At 41.7% G+C, this 21,114-nt stretch overlaps 2 long non-coding RNA genes across 2 annotated transcripts in view; one reads left to right on the top strand and one right to left on the bottom strand.

Moving 5' to 3' along the window:
* Nucleotides 1-19,149, bottom strand: part of LOC309664555 — a 402,660-nt gene extending 383,511 nt beyond the window's left edge. The window contains exon 1 of the long non-coding RNA XR_014265923.1: nucleotides 19,110-19,149. This is a non-coding gene — a long non-coding RNA (uncharacterized lncRNA). The remainder of the gene's footprint in view (nucleotides 1-19,109) is intronic.
* Nucleotides 19,150-19,556: 407 nt separating this feature from the next.
* The window catches only part of LOC309664564, a 251,474-nt gene continuing 249,916 nt past the window's right edge, over nucleotides 19,557-21,114 (top strand). Inside the window, exon 1 of the long non-coding RNA XR_014265932.1 lies at nucleotides 19,557-19,680. This is a non-coding gene — a long non-coding RNA (uncharacterized lncRNA). The remainder of the gene's footprint in view (nucleotides 19,681-21,114) is intronic.

Here is a 21,114-nt window from a genome sequence, read left to right as displayed (position 1 = left end):
CTGTTGGATTCTGTTTGCTAGTATGTTTTTGAGGATTTTTGCATCTATGTTCATCAGTGATATTGGCCTGTAGTTTTCTTTCTTTGTGACATCTTTGTCTGGTTTTGGTATCAGGGTGATGGTGGCCTCGTAGAATGAGTTGGGGAGTGTTCCTCCCTCTGCTATATTTTGGAAGAGTTTGAGAAGGATAGGTGTTAGCTCTTCTCTAAATGTTTGATAGAATTCGCCTGTGAAGCCATCTGGTCCTGGGCTTTTGTTCGTTGGAAGATATTTAATCACAGTTTCAATTTCAGTGCTTGTGATTGGTCTGTTCATATTTTCTATTTCTTCCTGGTTCAGTCCTGGAAGGTTGTGCATTTCTAAGAAATTGTCCATTTCTTCCAGGTTGTCCATTTTATTGGCATAGAGTTGCTTGTAGTAATCGGTCATGATCTTTTGTATTTCTTCAGTGTCAGTGGTTACTTCTCCTTTTTCATTTCTAATTCTATTGATTTGAGGCTTCTCCCTTTTTTTCTTGATGGGTCTGGCTAATGGTTTATCAATTTTGTTTATCTTCTCAAAGAACCAGCTTTTAGTTTTATTGATCTTTGCTATCATTTCCTTCATTTCTTTTTCATTTATTTGTGTTCTGATCTTATGATTTCTTTCCTTTTGCTAACTTTGCGGTATTTTTATTCTTCTTTCTCTAATTACTTTAGGTGCAAGGTTAGGTTGTTTATTTGAGATATTTCCTGTTTCTTTAGGTAGGATTGTATTGCTATAAACTTCCCTCTTAGAACTGCTTTTGCTTCATCCTATAGGTTTTGGGTAATTGTGTCTCCATTGTCATTTGTTTCTAGGTATTTTTTGATTTCCCCTTTGATTTCTTCAGTGATCACTTCGTTAAGTAGTGTATTGTTTAGCCTCTATTTGTTTGTATTTTTTACAGATCTTTTCCTGTAATTGATATCTAGTCTCATAGCGTTGTGGTTGCAAAAGATACTTGATGCGATTTCAATTTTCTTAAATTTACCATGACTTGATTTGTGACCCAAGATATGATCTATCCTGAAGAATGTTACATGAGCAGTTGAGAAAAATGTGTATTCTGTTGTTTTTGGGTGGAATGTCCTACAAATAGCAATTAAGTCCATCTTGTTTAATGTATCATTTAAAGCTTGTGTTTCCTTATTTATTTTCATTTTGGATGATCTGTCCATTGGTGAAAGTGGGGTGTTAAAGTCCCCTACTATGATTGTGTTGCTGTCGATTTCCCCTTTTATGGCTGTTAGTATTTGCCTATGTATTGAGGTGCTCCTATGTTGGGTGCATAAATATTTACAATTGTTATATCTTCTTCTTAGATTGATCATTATGTAGTGTCCTTCTTTGTCTCTTGTAATAGTCTTTATTTTAAATTGCATTTTGTCTGACATGAGAACTGCTACACCAGCTTTATTTTGATTTCCATTTGCATGGAATATCTTTTTCCATCCCCTCACTTTCAGTCTGTATGTGTCTCTAGGTCTGAAGTGGGTCTCTTGTAGACAGAATATATATGGGTCTTGTTTTTGTATCCATTCAGCCAGTCTGTGTCTTTTGGTGGGAGCATTTAATCCATTTACATTTATTGTAATTATCGATATGTTCCTATTCCCATTTTTTTAAAATGTTTTGGGTTTGTTATTGTAGGTGTTTTCCTTCTCCTGTGTTTCTTGCCTAGAGAAGTTCCTTTAGCATTTTTTGTAAAGCTGGTTTCGTGGTGCTGAACTCTCTCAGCTTTTGCTTGTCTGTAAAGGTTTTAATTTCTCCATCAAATGTGAATGAGATCCTTGTTGGGTAGAGTTATCTTGGTTGTAAGTTGTTCTCCTTCATCACTTTAAATATGTCCTGCCACTCCCTTCTGGCTTGCAGAGTTTCTGCTGAAAGATCAGCTGTGAACCTTATGGAGATTCCCTTGTGTGTTATTTGTTGTTTTTCCCTTGCTGCTTTTAATATGTTTTCTTTATATTTAATTTTTGAATAGTTTGATTAATATGTGTCTTGGCATGTTTCTCCTTGGATTTATCCTGTATGTATTTATCTTGTATGTATCCTGTACTCTCTGTGCTGCCAGGACTTGATTAACTATTTCCTTTCCCATATTAGGGAAGTTTTCAACTATAATCTCTTCAAATATTTTCTCAGTCCCTTTCTTTTTCTCTTCTTCTTCTGGGATCCTGATAATTCATATGTTGGTGCGTTCAATGTTGTCTCAGAGGTCTCTGAGACTGTCCTCAGTTCTTTTCATTCTCTTTTCTTTATTCTGCTCTGCAGTAGTTATTTCCACTATTTTATCTTCCAGGTCACTTATCCGTTCTTCTGCCTCAGTTATTCTGCTATTGATCCCTTCTAGAGTATTTTTAATTTCATTTATTGTGTTGTTCATCATTGCTTGTTTACTCTTTAGTTCTTTTAGGTCCTTTTTAAATGTTTCTTGCATTTTGTCTATTCTATTTCCAAGATTTTGGATGATCTTTACTATCATTATTCTGAATTCTTTTTCAGTTAGACTGCCTATTTCCTCTTCATTTGTTAGGTCTGATGGGTTTTTACATTGCTCCTTCATCTGCTGTATGTTTTTCTGTCTTCGCTGTATGTTTTTCTGTCTTCTCCTTTTGCTTATCTTACTGTGTTTGGGGTCTCCCTTTCGAAGGCTGAAGGTTCGTAGTTCCTGTTGTTTTTGGTGTCTGTCCCCAGTAGCTAAGGTTGGTTCAGTGGGCTGTGTAGGGTTCCTGTTGGAGGGGACTAGTGCCTGTGTTCTGGTGGATGAGGCTGGATCTTGTCTTTCTGGTGGGCATGTCCACGTCTGGTGGTGTGTTTTGGGGTGTCTGTGGCCTTATTATGATTTTAGGCAGCCTCTCTGCTAATGGATGGGGCTGTGTTCCTGTCTTGCTAGTTGTTTGGCATAGGGTGTCCAGCACTGTAGCTTGCTGGTCGTTGAGTGAAGCTGAGTCTTGGTGTTGAGATGGAGATCTCTGGGAGATTTTCGCTGTTTGGTATTATGTGGAGCTGGGAGGTCTCTTGTGGACCAGTGTCCTGAAGTTAGCTCTCCCACCTCAGAGGCACAGCCTTGATGCCTGGCTGGGACACCAAGAGTCTTTCATCCACACGGCTCAGAATAAAAGGGAGCAAAAATAGAAAGAAAGAAAGAAAGAAAGAGGATAAAATAAAATAAAATAAAATAAGATAAAATAAAATAAAGTTATTAAAATAAAAAATAATTATTATGAAAAAAATTTTTTAAAAGTAAAAAAAAAAAAAAAGCAAAAAAATGGATGGACAGTACCCTAGGACACATGGTGAAAGCAAAGCTATACAGCCAGAATCTCACACAGAAGCATTCACATACACACTCACAAAAAGAGCAAAAGGGGAAAAAATAATATATCTTGCTCCCAAAGTCCACCTCCTCAATTTGGAATGATTCATTGTCTGTTCAGGTATTCCACAGATGCAGGGTAAATGAAGTTGATTGTGGAGATTTAATCCGCTGCTTCTGAGGCTGCTGGGAGAAATTTCCCTTTCTCTTCTTTGTTGGCACAGCTCCCGGGGTTCAGCTTTTGATTTGGACCCGCCTCTGCGTGTAGGTCGCCTGAGGGCGTCTGTTCTTTGCTCAGACAGGACGGGGTTAAAGGAGCAGCTGATTTGGTGGCTCTGGCTCACTCAGGCTGGGGGAAGGGAGGGGTACGGATGCGGGGCGAGCCTGTGGCGGCAGAGGCGGGTATGACGTTGCACCAGCCTGAGGCATGCCGTGCGTTCCCCCGGGGAAGTTGTCCCTGGATCACGGGACCCTGGCAGTGGCGGGCTGCACAGGCTCCCGGGAGGGGCGGTGTGGATAGTGACCTGTGCTTGCACACAGGCTTCTTGGTGGCGGCAGCAGCAGCCTTAGCGTCTCATGCCCGTCTCTGGGGTTCGCGCTGATAGCCGCGGCTCGCGCCCGTGTCTGGAGCTCCTTTAAGCAGCTCTCTGAATACCTTCTCCTCGTGCACCAGGAAACAAAGAGGGAAGAAAAAGTCTCTTGCCTCTTCGGCAGCTCCAGACCTTTTCCCGGACTCCCTCCCGGCTAGCCGTGGCGCACTAGCCCCTTCAGGCTGTGTTCACGACGCCAACCCCAGTCCTCTCCCTAGGGTCTGACCTCCGAAGCTCGAGCCTCAGCTACCAGCCCCTGCCCGTCCCCGCGGGGGAGCATACAAGCCTCTCAGGCTGGTGAATGCAGGTTGGCACTGATCCTCTGTGCGGGAATCTCTCCGCTTTGCCCTCCGTACCCCAGTTACTGCGCTCTCCTCCGTGGCTGCGAAGCTTCCCCCCTGCCACCTGCAGTCTCCGCCCGCGAAGGGGCTTCCTAGTGTGTGGAAACCTTTCCTCTTTCACGGCTCCCTCCCACTGGTGCAGGTCCCATCCCTATTCTTTTGTCTCTGGTTTTTTTTTTTTTTGTCTTTTGCCCTAGCCAGGTATGTGGCGGAGTTTCTTGCCTTTTGGGAAGTCTGAGATCTTCTGCCAGCGTTCAGTGGGTGTTCTATAAGAGCAGTTCCACGTGTAGATGTGTTTCTGATGTATCTGTGGGGAGGAAGGTGATCTCCAGTCTTACTCTTCCGCCATCTTCTCCTCTCTGTCTCAACTGTTTTTTGACAAGAGTGCCAAGACCATCCAATAGGGAAGAACAATCTTTTCAACAGATGTTGCTGGGACAATTGGATTGCCACATGCAAAAGCTTCAGGTTGTATCCTTTCCTCACACCATATACAAAATTACCTGAAAATGGATCAAAGACCTAAATGTAAGGCTAAAACTATGAAACTGTTAGAAGAAAACACAGAAGTGACCTTGGATTTTGCAAAGGATTCTTAGATATGACACCAAAAGAACTAGCAATAAAGAAAAAATAAATTGGACTTCATCAAAATTATAAATTTTTGTGCTTCAACAGACACTGTGAAGAAAGTGAAAAAGCCCACAGAATGAGAGAAAATACTTTAAAACCATATATCTGATAAGGGGCCTATATCCAGAATCTATAAAGAACACTTACACCTCAATAATAAAAAAAACAAATAACCCAATTAAAAAATACAGAATCTGAATACATATTTCTTCAAGGAAGATATACAAATGGCCAATAGCACGTGAAAAAATACTTAATCCAATTAATCATAAGGGAAACGCAAATCAAAACAATGAGATACTACTTCACACTTGTAAGGCTGTTTATAATCAAAATGTCAGATAATTACAACTGTTGGTGAGGATGTGGAGAAATTAAAACCCTCATACACTGCTGATAGGAACATAAAATGGTGCAGCCACTTTTGAAAACAATCTGGTTGTTCTTCAAATTATTAAACATAGAATTACCATATAACCCAGCCACTCTTAGGTATATACCCAAGAGAAATAAAATTATATAACCACATAGAAGCTTGTACATGAATGTTTATAGCAGTATTATTCATAATAGCTAAAATGGGAATACAACCCAAATGTCTATCAATGACACATGAATAAACAGAATATGTTATAACAATGTAATGGAATATTATTCAGCCATAAAAATGAAATGAAATACTGATACCTGCTACAATATGAACAAATCTTGAAAATGTTATGCTAAGTGAAAGAAGTCCGTCACAAAAGATCTTATATTATATGTTTTATTCTTATTAAATGTCCAAAAGAGGAAAATTTACAAAGACGGAAAGTAGATTAGTGGTTGCCTAGAGGTGGGGAGGTGGGGCTGGCAGGTAGGAGGTAATAGCTAAAGGGTACCAGGTTTCTTTTTGAGTTGATGAAAATGTTCTAAAATTGACTGTGGTGATGGTTGCACATATCTGTGAATATACTTTTGAATTTTATACTTTAAATGGTATTATATGTGAACTATTTTGTAATTAAACTGTTAAAAAAAAAAAAAAAAAACTACTCAGAGCGAAAATATAGCCTAGCACCAGAACTCCAGCAATTTAATACACCGTCTCACAATAAAGGCAGACCAATGCAGGGCAACCATCTGGGAAATCCCTATAAATTGGAGTATTGCTGAAGATAGAAGAGGGGGCTGTTTTAATGCACTTCCTGTTACTGAGTACATGCAAAATGCTTTGGGGAGCTCCATCTACCTTCTTCTTGTTGTTTTCTTCCTATTCTGTTATTCTTTCTCCACTAAGCTCCATAAAACCTGAAGCAGGAAATCTAATGGGATTGGGATAGTCATGGTTCTGAGGACTGCAGAAAGAACCATTTCATTTCCCATTTGTCTAACTGAAGTGTGATCTTAGCAAGAGCTGGTTGTGGTGATGGAGACTCTGGTCAGGCAAAGAACAGGAGAGCCATCTCGGATCCTTCCCATTATCCTCAACTCTCCCACAATTTATAAGCTCCATGGTTTATTTGTAATTTAAAAAACTCTTTTCTTTTCCTTTTCTTTTGATTTCTATAATGTACATTTATATTATAATAGAGGCTGATTTTCTACAATAGGCTTTTATGTGTGCTTTTGATTCAAATACGAAAAGCTCCACTTCAGTATAATAAATAAAAACCCAGCCATTATTGTACTAAATAATTCACAAACCTCAAACACACTTGGACTCAGACACACTTCTTGTCCTCCCTGCACATCCCCTCCCCAACCTCATTAAGGAGCTTGAGAACAAATCACTCTGCTTTGTGGACAATGAGTCTGTACCTCGCTATTTTAAGTATAAATAAGTTTGCATTTGGAGTATTAGCCTGTCTCATTGCCACTCACGCTGGAGGCCATGCATGCAAAACCTGGATTCTGGGTTTGGACACGCCACTGATTTATTTGTGGGCTGATTCTGTTTGGAACATTTTCTATGTTCTAAGCAAGATTCCCCACTTACACCCCCATGTGCTGTGGAAGACCTGGAGAGGAAAGTCCTCCTGCGACTGCTGTGTGGATTATTCTCCCCCAGACATGTCATGCACCATTTTATCTCCGACTCTGAACTCATTTTGGCTTCTGCCCTTTCACATATACTGTGTTTCTCATCTTAAAGGATGGAGCCACTATATCAGTCCACACCAGTAATTTTCCTACTTTTTCCATGAGGGACATACAAACTTTAACTGGTTTAAGCTATCACATTTTAGGGGCCCATCTGTTACTTGACCTAACCTTCCTAACTGTTTATCTATACATGAATAATGCTCAGGCTCAAGCTGATGATCACAAGGGAGGCCACACACCCAGCTAAATTTCAGAGGTTCTGTCATTAAAGAAAGAAGGGGAGAATGGATATTAAGAAAGACGATACTTCACATAAACAACTTCAAGCCCAGTTGATGGAAATAACCAGAAATCCAGAACCTCCTTGGACTGCTTCCTTGATTTTTCTGATGTCCTCAAAGATGCTTCAGTGTTGGGTCTTCATTCTTCCGCGATGAGCAGGAACTTGGGTGGATTCATGCAGAGGCTAGAGAGCTTTGTCGATGCAGGGCTCAGCGCAGGTCCTTTAGCAGCTGTGGCCTGTGCTCTCCCACTACAGCTGCTGCCAATGGCCCTCAGAATACTGACCATCAGGCATAGCTGTCCCCAGTGATGACCAGAGGGAGGGACGTTGTTCTCCTCTGAACCACTGACCAGTCCTTCCCCTTAATTCTCCATGCACAGAAGAGACCAGACTGTACCTTTTTATGAGAATTTACTGAAGTTTGAGAAAAGATGGAAATACAAGGAGGAGGGCTTTCAGTGAATGCACAGGCCCGGGCCCTTCTAGGATTCTTTATCAAGCTACTCCCTCCTCCTGTCATCAAAAATGCTCTGAGCATCTCTATCCTTCAAACTCTGGGCAAAATGACCCTAAGAACCTGGGGAGGAGGAACTATATAATGTCATCTCAAAGGTCCAATTCTAGAACCCCTATTCATTGTACTAGAACACCTCTCTTCCCAGGGGTGTGACAACAACTATTCCCTACAGAACCACCCACAAGCTGTGGTATTAACCCATGCCCCCAATAAGAACTTCATAATCGTCAGACAGAACAGTCCCCAAAATCTGGACTATTGCAATGTAAGTACCATCACATGAAGTACAGCTCAAACCAGTAGGGCTGCAACAATTTCACTCCAGCTTCTGTTCACTCTCATCTCATCAACTATCCAACCCAATTATTCAATCTCAAACATAGCCATTAAAAATTCTTTTTCTTTCTTTCCACAGGACTCAGATGTAGTCCACAGATCTTAGCTGGTAAACCAGACGTCACTGCATGTCTCCATCTCTCTAGATGCAGGGTCTTTATCAATTAAGATGTGTTTGACTGCAAGTCAAGCCACTCACAGTCATGGTTTCTAAGTTTGGCACCTTTCCTGGGGAGAAAGGAAGGTTAGGAGGTAAGATGGAGCAGTAAGCTATATAGTAGTCCTGTTTGAGAAATTTGCATTCTGAGATTGGCCTTCTGGTAGTTCTGTCTGCCTAATTTATGGTGATAACTTCTCTAACAATAGGACTAGGGGGCAGATATGATGGAATTTAGGGAGGGGATATGTGTCTTTCTGGACCCAGAAACTCGTATAACCTAGAGCATCTTCTTGAAACTGTTTCTGCCTTCTAAAGTAATACCATCCCAACCTGATTCATAAAAAACTTGTGAGATTACCTCCGAAAATTCTAGAAATAGAAAGATATGTTCTAGCTGCAAAAGGACAGCCCTGGGTTGCGCCTAATTTCACGTGGGTTTTTGTCCTTGTTTTTATGACACCAGTGCAATGAAAGGGTTCACCAATTAGAAATGTAAAGTTAAGTGATATGAATATTTGTAATGGGGTTTTCTGCTATGGCAGACTGCGACGATTTCAACAGATCCTCAGTACATCTGAAACTCCATGTCACTGGAATCTCCAATGTTTATTTTATGTGAAGAGGGAAACCCACGTTGAACTTCATAAATACTTTACATGTTTGAAATTATGCCTTCTCTTCTATTTGGTGGTATACGTTTGTATCATGTGCTCCTTGCTCCTATACCAGAAAAGGTCGACATGTTTACTACTCATGGGAATTAACTTGCTATTTGAACTTAGAATTTCTTTAGCTGAAAACTCAACCATGGGAAAACAGTGGAAGAATGTTCTTATCTTTGGTGGTGATCATGCTTTCAGGTGAAAGAAATGGAAAAAGGAAAGATGGAAGGAAAGAGGCTGTGTGCCCAAGAAAGGGTGTTATTTTCTATATTTAGCAGAAAATGTCCCCATGAAATGGAAAAGGAAGCCTCTGAGGACCCCATGAAGTGATACCTAGCAGGGAACTGCAGTTATTACTGTGGAGAGCTCTCTGCTTCCAGGTCTTGGAGAAGCAGGCAGGAATTTTCTCACCTTGGATATTTTTGTTGTTGAAAAATCAATAAGAAAAGCATAAAAGTAGAGATGATAATTAACAGGCATCCAAGAATCAGCCATACTAAATGAACAAAGGTTAACATTCAGATACATTTACTTCTAATCTTTTTTTTTTAAATAAAATATTATACATATTTTGAAGTCTAAGAAGTCCCTCCTCCCAGTTCTCTTTCCCTCCCTCCCCACCAGCACTTGCTATGGTATCATTCCAGCCCATGTATCAAAACTTACATTTATGTGTGTCTATACATAACAAAGAGATTTATTTAAAGAGATGTGTTTAAAAATACCACATAAATGGCATCAAATTGTATTAACATTCTGCAGCTAGCCTTCTCCACTCTAGATTGTTTTCTAGCTCCATTCATGTTGAGACATGTAAATCTAGTCATTCATTCTGACTGTTGTTTAGTATTCCTTCATGTGACTAAATCAAATTTATTTATCCAGTTCTCCTCTAATGGACATCTGGGGTACTTTCTTTTTCTATTAAAAATAGTGCACTTGTGCTATTATTCCTAGAATTGGAATTACTGGGATACAGAGTATTGACCAAGGTAACAAGATGCTCTAACAAACTCAAATTTATAATGGCTCAGACAAGATAGCTTATTTCTCCTTCAAGTAAAGTCTAAAGCGTATGATCCTGATTGGTAAGTCACCATTCTCCAAGCGGGTTTTGGGGATCAGCCTCCTTCTTTCTTGGGATCTCACCATAGGAATTCCTAGGTGGCCATGCTTGACCACATCCAGCTGGTGGAAGAGGAAAAAGGGGATGTGAAGGCATACTCTTCTTAACGCTTGGAAATGGCACACATCATTTGGTCACATGGCCCCACCTATACGCTGGGCAGGCTATTTCCCAATCCTTTGATAATTAATTAATTAATTAATTAAAAAAATTGGGGTATAGTTGCTTTACAATGTTGTGTTAGTTTCTGCTGTACAGTGAAGTGAATCAGCTATATGTATACATATATCCCCTCTTTTTTGGATTTCCTTCCCATTTAGGTCACCACAGAGCACTGAGTAGAGTTCCCTGTGCTATACAGCAGGTTCTTAATAGTTACCTATTTTATACATAGTACTGTATATATGTCAATTCCAATCTCCCAATTCATCGCACACCCCCTTCCCCCCTCAGTGTCCATACGTTTGTTCTCTACGTCTGTGTCTGTATTTCTGCTTTGCAAATAGGTTCATCTGTACCATTTTTCTATATTCCACATATATGCATTAATGTACAATATTTGTTTTTCTCTTTCTGACTTACTTCACTCTGTATGACAGTCTCTAGGTCCATCCATGTCTCTACAAGTGACCCAATTTCATTCAAAGTTTGGGGAAAATGTAGGAAAACAGAAACATACATAATGTTGGGAATGTAAACTAATAGAAAACTTTCAAAAGCAGAAATTTAGTGAAGGTTTGGGTAATGGAGAGAGATTAAATTCCTGCACAGAAACAAAGAACTTGCTAATGGAAATTAGATGACTCCTCGCCCCTGAATTTTTTCTCATTCCTACTATCATTTTTTGCCTACTTCTTTATTGTACATCCCACAGGTCACTTCTTCTCTCCAGCCTTCCTGGGCCCATCAGAATATTTTGGTTGTTGTGATAGAAATTGCTTCTGACCAATTAAGCAAAAAGAAAAAAAAAAAAAGTAATTTCTAGGAAGGTTAAGAAATAAGTGAGGAAATTGAAGGATTAGCTGAAGAACCGGACCTCATAAAGGATGGGAACCAGGCTTTTTGGGGTATTCAGGTGGCAGGACCCAAGGGAGAGTCACTGGGATGGATCAGCTCCCACTCTTCCCTGTTCTCTTGTCACTCTATTCCAAGGAGAGATCTGATTGGCTGAGATTGGGTCATGAACACTTCCCTTGACCAGAGGAGGCTGGGGCACCACTGACTGACAGTCTTACTAAGTCTAATTCACTGGGGATGGAGCAAAAACAAGTGTCTTCCAAAAGAGAGCTAGTGTGTGCTAGGCAGGCACTAACATAAATCTCAGCAACATGGTGGTAAAGGTGGCTTCTTTTGTCCATGGCTCGGGGAGGAAGGGAGTGAGTGGCTCACCTCTCTTTCAGCACCTGGCACCACCATGCACCTGGCTGTCCCCTTGCAGAAGGGAGGTGTGAATGGCCTAAAACCAAATTTGTGAGAGCTTTTTCAACATAGGTAGAGATTTTAACCAACCTTTTGTACCCAAAGAAAACAGTCAAATTCAGGATTGTCCTGTTGCTCATTTTCTCTCTGGGGGTTGATGCTTTGATGCTAAGCTCTGGGAGTTCACACAGGTACACTGAAGGCATTGGTTTGAAGGGGCCTCTGCATCTCCATCTTGATCTGTCTTGGTCCTGAGATAGAACCAATTCCAGCCCACGTATCAAAACTTACATTTATGTGTGTCTATGCATAATAAAGAGATTTATTTTGTGTGTTTAAAAAAATACCACATAAATGGCACCAAATTGTATTAACATTCTTCAGCTAGCTTTCTCCACTCTAGATTGTTTTATACTGAGATAGATTCAACCTGTCTGTTCTGGTCCTTGGATGGTTCTACAGACATACGAGGATGCCCCATCTGATCCCTGGCTCCAACATCCCTTTGTCCTAGATGCAGACTTGTCTGTCTGTCTTCCTCTGCAGTCCCCTCCCTCTTTCTCTTCCTCTCTCCCTCCCCCCTTTCTCTCTCTCTCTCTCTGGTCACCCTTCATCCCCCTTCATGGGCTCAGGAAATATCCCAGTGCTTTCACATGGGGGAAATTATGGGGCTTTTGCTGACTCTTTAATGTCCGGACCCATAAATGTCATGTGAGCTTTACTACTACATCACCATGATGGAACAGAGGCTTCTCTGTGGGGTCTGATGATTCTGCTTGGGAAACAAGGTACAGGTAGGGTCCACCCTGGCATCTCTAAACTTGAAGAGGGATTCCATTATTTCTCCTTTTCCAGGACTAAGCTGGCAAATGGGAAGGGCAAGCAGAGGCACCACACGTATAAATCACCTTCTTGTTTCCTGCTTCCCCAGATCCTCCTCCCCAGTGCAGACTGAATTTATCCAGCCTCCCTGGAGCAGGGCATGTGCCCTTTGTCTACTTCTCTTTCCAGTCTGTTGTTATGACACAAAATTTCTTCCTTCATGCTTTGAGAGGGGACAGCCATTTGAAATTCAATCCTCCACTTCTTTTCTTCTCTCAAAATTCTCAACTTTTACAAATTAAGATCTGGGCTTCCAAGGCCATTGTTTCTGAGTTTCAAGAGCGCATTTAACACAGAAAAATTCAAGAATCTGATTCTTTGGTCTCTACATTTGGCTCTGTTCAGGCAGCCATGAGTAGAAGCAGGTAGGTGATTAACAACAGCGTGGGTCACAGGGTAACTTCTGTGTGAGGAAATTATTTAGCATCTCAGGATGTCACCAACATCCGGGGCCATATGAGCTCCAGGCATTCATGGATGTGTGAACATTCTAACCCAGCCACATTTTCTGCTCCAGAAACTACACTATTCTTTTCCCTATGGTGTGGACATATTTAAAAGTCCAGCTTCTGCTTATCACATATCAACCTCTGAGGAAGAAGACGCATCTGATAATAATGAGACGTACTTTGTTCTGTTTGGAAATATAGCAAAAGTGTTTCTAGCAAGAAGAAGAAGGAGAAGAGGAGGGGAAGTAGGAGGAGGAGGAGATGAAGAACAAAAATGAAGGCAATTTAGGTGCAAAGAAAGCTCATCTGTGCTTGGATGGCTTAGGAGAGCAGGGGTGCTGTGGGGAAAGACTAAATGTATCATTGGGAGGAACGATGCCCAGGCCTTGCTGATGGCCTGGAACATGGGGCTTCGGCCATGAACGCTTCCCTCAAGAAGCTGGACGTTGCTGCCACGTGGAGGGTGATGTTGGGCAGCTTCAGTATCCCAGTCCCGGGAAGACACAACCTCCGCCGGCATTTATGTGCTCACACTTCTCGGGTTTGTCAGAGAGGCCACCTCTTCTCCCCCGAGTCCTCATTCCTGAGAGGCTCAGCCAGGCTCTGCCTGAGTCATGGTGAACACTCACAGGCGAGGCAGGCTGGGCAGCTTGGTGCGGGGAGCAGCGAGCAGCCTTGCCCCTTCCCAAAGGCGTTTGGAAGTGTGAGGGGACACTTTTAGCTGTCACGATGTGGCTCCACTTGAGAAATGCCTGAGTAACCCGGGCTGAGGGCCAAGGGTGGTGGTGTACACTCAAACAGTCTTCTTCCCATGCAGAGTACCAGCTGGAAAATTTCTTTAATGAGAACAAATCAAGAGAGTACGGATGGAGCTCCAGGAGCTCACAGGCATCGAGCACCAACAGCTTTCCTGTGTTGTGGGCTGTGGAAATGAAACTATCAGAGAAAACAATGGATGAGTCACAACAAATGGTCTCACACTCTCAAAACTGACAAATGCTCACCTGAATCCAGCTTTGAATGGATTTCTTGCATCTCAGTAAGCCAAGCAAGCTCTGCTGGAGGACACAAGGGGCCCAGGGACAATGTGCATGCCTTTGCAACCTGGTTTCCTCACCTGTGTGTTATTAAGTTATTTCCTCCTGTGAGGCAGGACCCCTGGGAAAGTCTCTGTTCTCATATGACAACTATCCCAGGGAGCCGGTATATCATAGAAATAAGGGTGTGGATGCCAGTGATCTGGGGTCTGTCTTCTCATCTGTGGAAAGGGACTGCTGCTAGTACTTACCTCACAGGGGAGGTGGGAGGAAGTGAGCTGACACAAGACAAGTGCCTGAAAGGGGCAGCCAGCTGTGAGCACTCTACCGCTGTTACTCGACTCTGCTCCTCCAGAGAATCCAAAGCCACACACCTGCAGCAAGCAGCCGGGATTTTACTTAAAATTTCATGGAGACAAAGAGGATGTGTTTAAGTCATATGCCAGAAGGCAAAATCCTTGCTAGCCACTTCTGTCCTCTCCCCAACGTTTCCCTAAGACTGTCATCGCCAGGAGCTTCTCCTCAATCATGTTCTGAGTTTTAGTTTGTGATAATAATGGAAAGCCTGAACACCGTTTTAAAATGTGAGGGTTTTAAAAGGCAATCTAGCAGCACTTAATCAAATCAAGTTCATCTAAGGTCCACACCCAGCAATTTTGCTTCTACCTGCCCAAGAAATTTTCCCATGGGTCGTGCACCCCTACTGTGTGCTTCTCTACAGTGCAGCCTCGGGGTGCAGGAGACAAAATGTGAGAGATGCTGGTGGAGGCGCAACAGATTAGGTGTACACCTTTCCAGGAGGAGGCTCTTAAAGCCGCTCTGAGTGAAAAAGCAGAAACAAAATATCTAGAAGCTTGCTGCTCAAAGTGAGGGTGGGGAGAGGGTGGAGCTGGCTGCACAGGTGTTACCTGGGAGCTTGTTAGAAGTGCAGATTCTGCCCACTTACCAGACTTCCCAAATCCGAACCTGAGTGTTAACAAGGTTGCGGAAGCACCATCTACAACGTGTAAAGCGACAGCACACTCTTCCTGCAGCCACAAAAAGAGAGGAACTCTTAAATGTTTCCCTTTGAGGAAGGGGAGAGGAGAATGGACAGAGAGGTCAACAAATCAAGGAAGTTAAAATGAAGGCAGGAAGTACAGAAAGACAGTGAAAGTGTTTTCACCGGGTGAAGAAGGTCAATGCAAGCACCTTCTGCAATAAGAACCGCTGAAGATGTGGACAACTATCTCCTCCCCGTTCCTGACCCTCAAGCCCCAAAGGTAACCTGTGACCTGAGGACAAACCTGGTTCAAGTCCTCAGCATCCTGTGGCCCTTTTAATGCACTGCTTTGCTGAAGCTGGGGCTGGAGACTTGGCAATAAGGCTCCCTTACCCTCCGAGTGCTGCTGCTGCCCACTAAGTCCAAGTGCTTTCACGTGGAGTCCTGAGGAAAAAGGGAGGGGACCTTAAGACAGACCATGCTAGACGCAAACATGAGAAGGGAAGCCTTTTTCATCTAGCATTGATCCCCAGTCTAAATTCCAGAGACTGTGAAAGGCAAAATAGATTAGTATTAAGCTGAAGATAATTTTGCATTCAGAGTCTCAGTACTCTGCCATTTGCTTGCAGCCTGTCTATTGCCTTATATACTTACTTCAAAGCACTGATGGTGGGCTGAGAAGGAACTACTAGTAACAGAACAATGGTTTTAAAAACAAAGTGTGGGGAAGAGAGGGTGAGGGTGAGGAGATGGATGGACTCAGACCGCTTCAGTAGTGCCCAGAATATCCACATTCTTCATTTATTGAGCTGGAGATGGCCACAAGAAGAAGCTGGCTTTTTGGTATCCTTATTTGGCATACCTTTTTTTCTTTTTTTCTGGTATGTTCATTTCAAATCTTTGAAAATTGGGAATAATTTAAACACAAGTTCTGAGCTCTCCAGCTTAGAGTCAGGAAAACGCTGGCATGAGAATATATTACCATTGCAATTATCCTTCCAAAAAGGCTCATGTAGGAAGTATCATGAAAACAACTTTGCAAAACCCAGGCCTACATCTGCCACCCTACATGTGTGTGGACAGTGACAAAATGCCAAAGTGGTGACAGGTAATGCAGGATTATCGCAAACAGGAGAGTAGAAGCTGCCTTTTAGGAAGGAAATGGCAACTGATCTGAGAGCAGGACCAGGATCAGTTCAGGCCCCTGTTGGCAGCAGAGAGGAGATGGTTGGGGAACTGCCCATCACTCAGCAGAAAACCCGAGGCATCCTAAGGATTCTTTCCACATTGCTTTTCCTTTCATCAGAGGAGCCTGAAGACCCTTTTACAGATATTAATGAGGTCCTCAATGCCTAAGGTTATAAAATGAATGAGTGATTGAGTCATGCATATATTCCAGGAGTTCTGATCCTCAAAAACACATTGTTTTGGGTGTTCAATATGGGTTGTAGTAAAAAGTCTCCAAAAAGGAAAGAAAAAAGAATTCTTTGGTGCTCTTTGTAATTCTGTACTTGGTACTGTAAGATGCACAGAGTATCTTTCCTGCTTGTTTTGTAGAGTTTCTGAGAGGATCAAAAGAGGAAAAAGGGATATGCAAATATCTTCTAAACTCTATCACAAGATGCAAGTATGAGATATTAGTGCCAATTAAAGGATACGATTTATGTTGTGTTCATTGCTCTCACTCAAAACCCTTCCAGGGATGAGAACTTCACCTAATGGTTGCACTGCCAGCTGCTGCAACACCCCTCCCTCTCCTTTCTGTCCAGACCTTTCATTACCCTATGCAACTGCTATGAAAATTCTACTCACCTGGGTTCCCAAATGCTAGCCTGAGAGCCTCTGCTCCTGAAGGCAAAGTTTTCTTGGTCCTTGGCAAAATGTTAAGAATAAAGGCAATGGGGTGGGTTTTTTCTACAAAGCCACATTTATTCGATTGAAAAAAACCTGTCCTTAATTCTGATGATACTCCCCCCACTTTGGGGCATTAAAATGCCATTTTAATATCCTTTGGCATTAAGATGATGGTGCCAGTGAGTAGTAGTTTGTTTTTTTTTTTTCCTTAGTGTGTTTACTTGGAAAAATTACGAGTTGGCCACCTTATGTAGGTTCTGCAGGGTTTTTTTGAAATTTTATTGTTCCATGAAATTCCATTTTGGAGATCACTGCTAAATGCTCTGCTGTTTGCTTTCTGCAGGCCTGAACCTCTGCTTACAGGAAGCAATGAAGGGCACATACTAGACCCTCTATGTGACACTGATGAAGAGAGAAATTTGGCTGGGCAGCCTCTGACTTAGGATGCAGCCTTTCCAGAGTCAAGGCAAGCCAATGGGCATCAGAGCTCTCACCAACAAGGGGCAACTATACTGGGCCATGATTAGATCTCCAAGAGCGGCCTCTCCTAAAAAGCTCAGGGGGGCACCTGCTTTATCCTGCTGCCCAGGGCCATTCCTGGCATTCAAAATTAGAGCTAACAAAATAACATTTTGAATGATCATTAGGGGTAATTCAAGCTACACTATATTCACCAGGTGTACTGCCTGTTACCTAGGGATTTATGGGAGAACCCAGGGCTCTGATGGCCATTTATAGTGCTGTGTCTAAGGAAAGAAGCATTCTGAGCTCCAAATGGATAAATTAGAATCAAACTCTTAAAATGGTTCATACAAGGTAGGAGCTTGGGCACATCCAAGAGACCCAACTGAATTGAAGAACAATAATTAGCATTTCTATCCTGTGTTCTTATGTGTTAGTTCCATGGTCCTAGTGACCCCCTTTGAGGCAGATAGCAAGATTCTGGATTCTAGACCTGGAGGTCCTCTACGTAGCCACCAGCCACATGTGGTCTGAGTTGTGATGGGCTCTAAGTATAAAACACACACTGGATTTCAAAGATGTGAAAAAATGAAAAATATCTCAATAACTTAAAAAATATAGATTACACATTGAAATAATATTTTAGATATATCATGTTTAAAAATATACAGGCTTACCTCGGATATATTGAAGGTTTGTTTACAGACCACAGCAATAAAGCAGATATTGCAATAAAGTGAGTCACATGAACTTTTTTTGTTTTCAGCGCGTGTAAAAGTTATGTTGACACTCTACTGAAGTCTATTAAGTGTGCAATAGCATTATATGTAAAAAAAAAAAAGCAATGTTCATACGTTAACTTACACTTGATCTTAGCCAAAAGGCCGAGAAGCGATCATACGTTAACTTAAAAATACGTTATTGCTAAAAAATGCCCAAAGAATAGTAACATCAAAGATCACTGATCACAGATCACCAAAACAAATATAATAATAATGAAAAAGTTTGAAATATTGAGAGAATTACCAATACGCAACACAGAGATGCGAAGTGAGCAAACGCTGTTGGAAGAATCATGCCAATAGACTCACCTGATGCAGTTTACTCAATTTATAAAAAGTGCAATATCTGTGAAGTGCAATAAAGTGAAGTGCAATAAAATGAGGTACGCCTGTAGCATTAAAATTAATTTCACCTGTCTCTTTTAACATTTTAAAATGTGGCAAGAAAATTTTAAATTACATATGTGGTTCACATTTGTGGCTTGCATTGTTTCTATAGGAAAGCACTTGTCTAGACCAAAGGTTGGCAAACTACAGCCCACAGGCCTAATCCAGCTCATCACCTGTTTTTGTAAATAAAGCTTTATTGGAACACCGCCATGCCCATTTGTCTACATATTGTCCCTGACCGCTTTTGAGCTACAATAGCAGAGTTGAGCAGTTGCGTCAGGGACCATATGGCCCACAAAGCCTAAAACATCTACTATTTGACCCTTTATTGGAAAAGTTTGCCAACGTTTATCTAGACTATCAAGGTTCAAATCCTGGTTTCCTGATTTACTAGCTGTGTGTCTTGGTCGTTTCTTTCTTTCTTTCTTTTTTTTTTTACATCTTTATTGGAGTATAATTGCTTTACAATGTTGTGTTAGTTTCTGCTTTATAACAAAGTGAATCAGCTATATGTATATATATATCCCCGTATCCCCTCCCTCTTGCTTCTCACTCACACCATCCCTATCCCACCCCTCTAGGTGGTCTCAAAGCACGGAGCTGATCTCCCTGTGCTATGTGGCTGCTTCCCACTAGCTATCTATTTTACATTTGGTAGTGCATATATGTCAATGCCATTTTCTCACTTCGTCCCAGCTTACCCTTCCCCCTCCCCATGTCCTCAAGTCCATTCTCTATGTCTGTGTCTTTATTCCTGTACTGCCCCTAGGTTCTTCAACCATTTTTTTTTTTTTAGATTCCATATATATGTGTTAGCATACGGTATTTGTTTTTCTCTTTCTGACTTACTTCACTCTGTATGACAGACTCTAGGTCCATCCACCTCACTACAAATAACTCAATTTCATTTCTTTTTATGGCTGAGTAATATTCCATTGTATATATGTGCCACATCTTCTTTATCCATTCATCTGTCGATGGAAACTTAGGTTGCTTCCATGTCCTGGCTATTGTCAATAGTGCTGCAATGAACATTGTGGTATATGACTCTTTTTGAATTATGGTTTTATGTGTGCTTCTGTGTCTTCATGTATAAAATGGGGATAATGGTAAAGCAGACTTTCCTCTAAGAAGCTGTGAAGATTGACTGAAATAGAGCCAATGTTAAATAAATGCATTACCATCATCATCATCATCATCTTTTTCAGATGACATAACTAGAGATCAGAGAAGTTATGTGTAGTCCAGGGTCACAGTCACACAGCTCAAATCCATGTCTTCTAACTCATATTTTATTTCATTGGAAAGCTCTTTAAAAACAAAACAAAAGCCCTTAAAAAAAAAAAGATTGTCAAATGCTGGGAGGGTAAATTCATGGCTTGCGTGTACCCCTCTCCCTTCTCAGATGTGGCCTCAGAATCATTCTCAATACGATTCTCCAGGGAGTAAAGACAACTGGACTTGGCATATGATATGAAACCTCTTTGTCATCCCTGGTCCAAAGACATGGACTTCAAGTTTAGTTGGATAGAAAAACTCCAATATAAATAACTCTCATCATATCAAACAAAAATATATTATACTTTTGGGGTCCCAAAGAGTTGTAGAGATAAAAAAATTTGTTGGGTATATAATGCAAATAACAATAGTCTGGATTTACACAGTCCTTTGAAATTTATAAAACATCCACATAAGGTTAAAAGAGCAGATACTGTTATTTCATTTTCATAGATGGGAAAATTGCAGGCCAGAGAGTTGATGATCGCTCACCATTAGAGAGCTGGTGAGCAGCAGTGCCTACAGGTCTGCAGGCCCCGTGTTTTTCTATCTATGAAAATGATTTCCCTTAGAGCCAGAGTCCTCAACCAAAGTGCTTTGGAGACTGGCTAGTGTGTATTTGTGAAGCAAGCTGGGTATTTGCATACAAGGAAGTCTTCAGTTCCAAAAAGATTTACTTTCTTTTTCTTGAGACATGCAGCCTTCTGACCCACCTTTTTTTTGTCCCAAACTTTGAAAAAGATAAGGTGTTTTGGTTAACTATTGCTACAGAACAAACACCCCAAAACTTGGAGGTATAAAACAACCACAGCCATTTACTGTCTCTAACGATTCTGTGAGTGGATTGGGCTCTGCTGGGCATTTCTTTTGCTCCATGTCGTGTCAGCCAGGGTGGTGGTCATCTGGAGGCTTGACTAGGCAGGAGCGTCCAGGATTGCTCACTTACATGGCTGACAGTTGGGCTGGCTGTTGGCTAGAAGCTCAACTGGGGTTGTGGAAATGAAAGTTCCAGTTCTTTCCAGATGGTCTCTATGAGTGGTGTGAGCTTCTCACACCATGATAGTTGAATTCCAAGAGGGAGTGTTGCAAGTATGTGCAAGCAGACACTGGTATCTGAAGGTCCAGTTTCGGAAGTTATATGGCACCATTTCTATCACATTCTGTTGGACAGAGCAAGTCACAGGTCAGCCCAATTCAAGAGGAGGGGGAATCTACTTCGCTTCTCCATGGGAGGAATGGTAATGAATTTGCAGCCATCTTCAATCTGTCTCTGCTGTTGGAAAAACAACAGAGCAAACACAATGATAAATGGCAACTGACATTCAGCCTTCATCTCAGAGACATAAAAGGAAGGGTGAGACTATGGCATTTGTGGGCAGGCATGCCCAGGCAGCTACTGCCAGGTGGATATGTAGGTCCACCCTCTCCAGAAGACCTCCCAGTATCCAAGAGAAGAGCAAACTATGAATTTTCATGTGAAGTCTCTGCTTTTTCAGTGTGACCTCA

This window comes from Balaenoptera physalus (assembly GCF_965194825.1).
Source record: "Balaenoptera physalus genome assembly, chromosome: 7".
Classification (NCBI taxonomy): Eukaryota; Metazoa; Chordata; class Mammalia; order Artiodactyla; family Balaenopteridae; genus Balaenoptera; species Balaenoptera physalus.
Note: the sequence above shows the minus strand (reverse complement) of the source record. Positions and strands in the feature narration are given on the sequence as shown.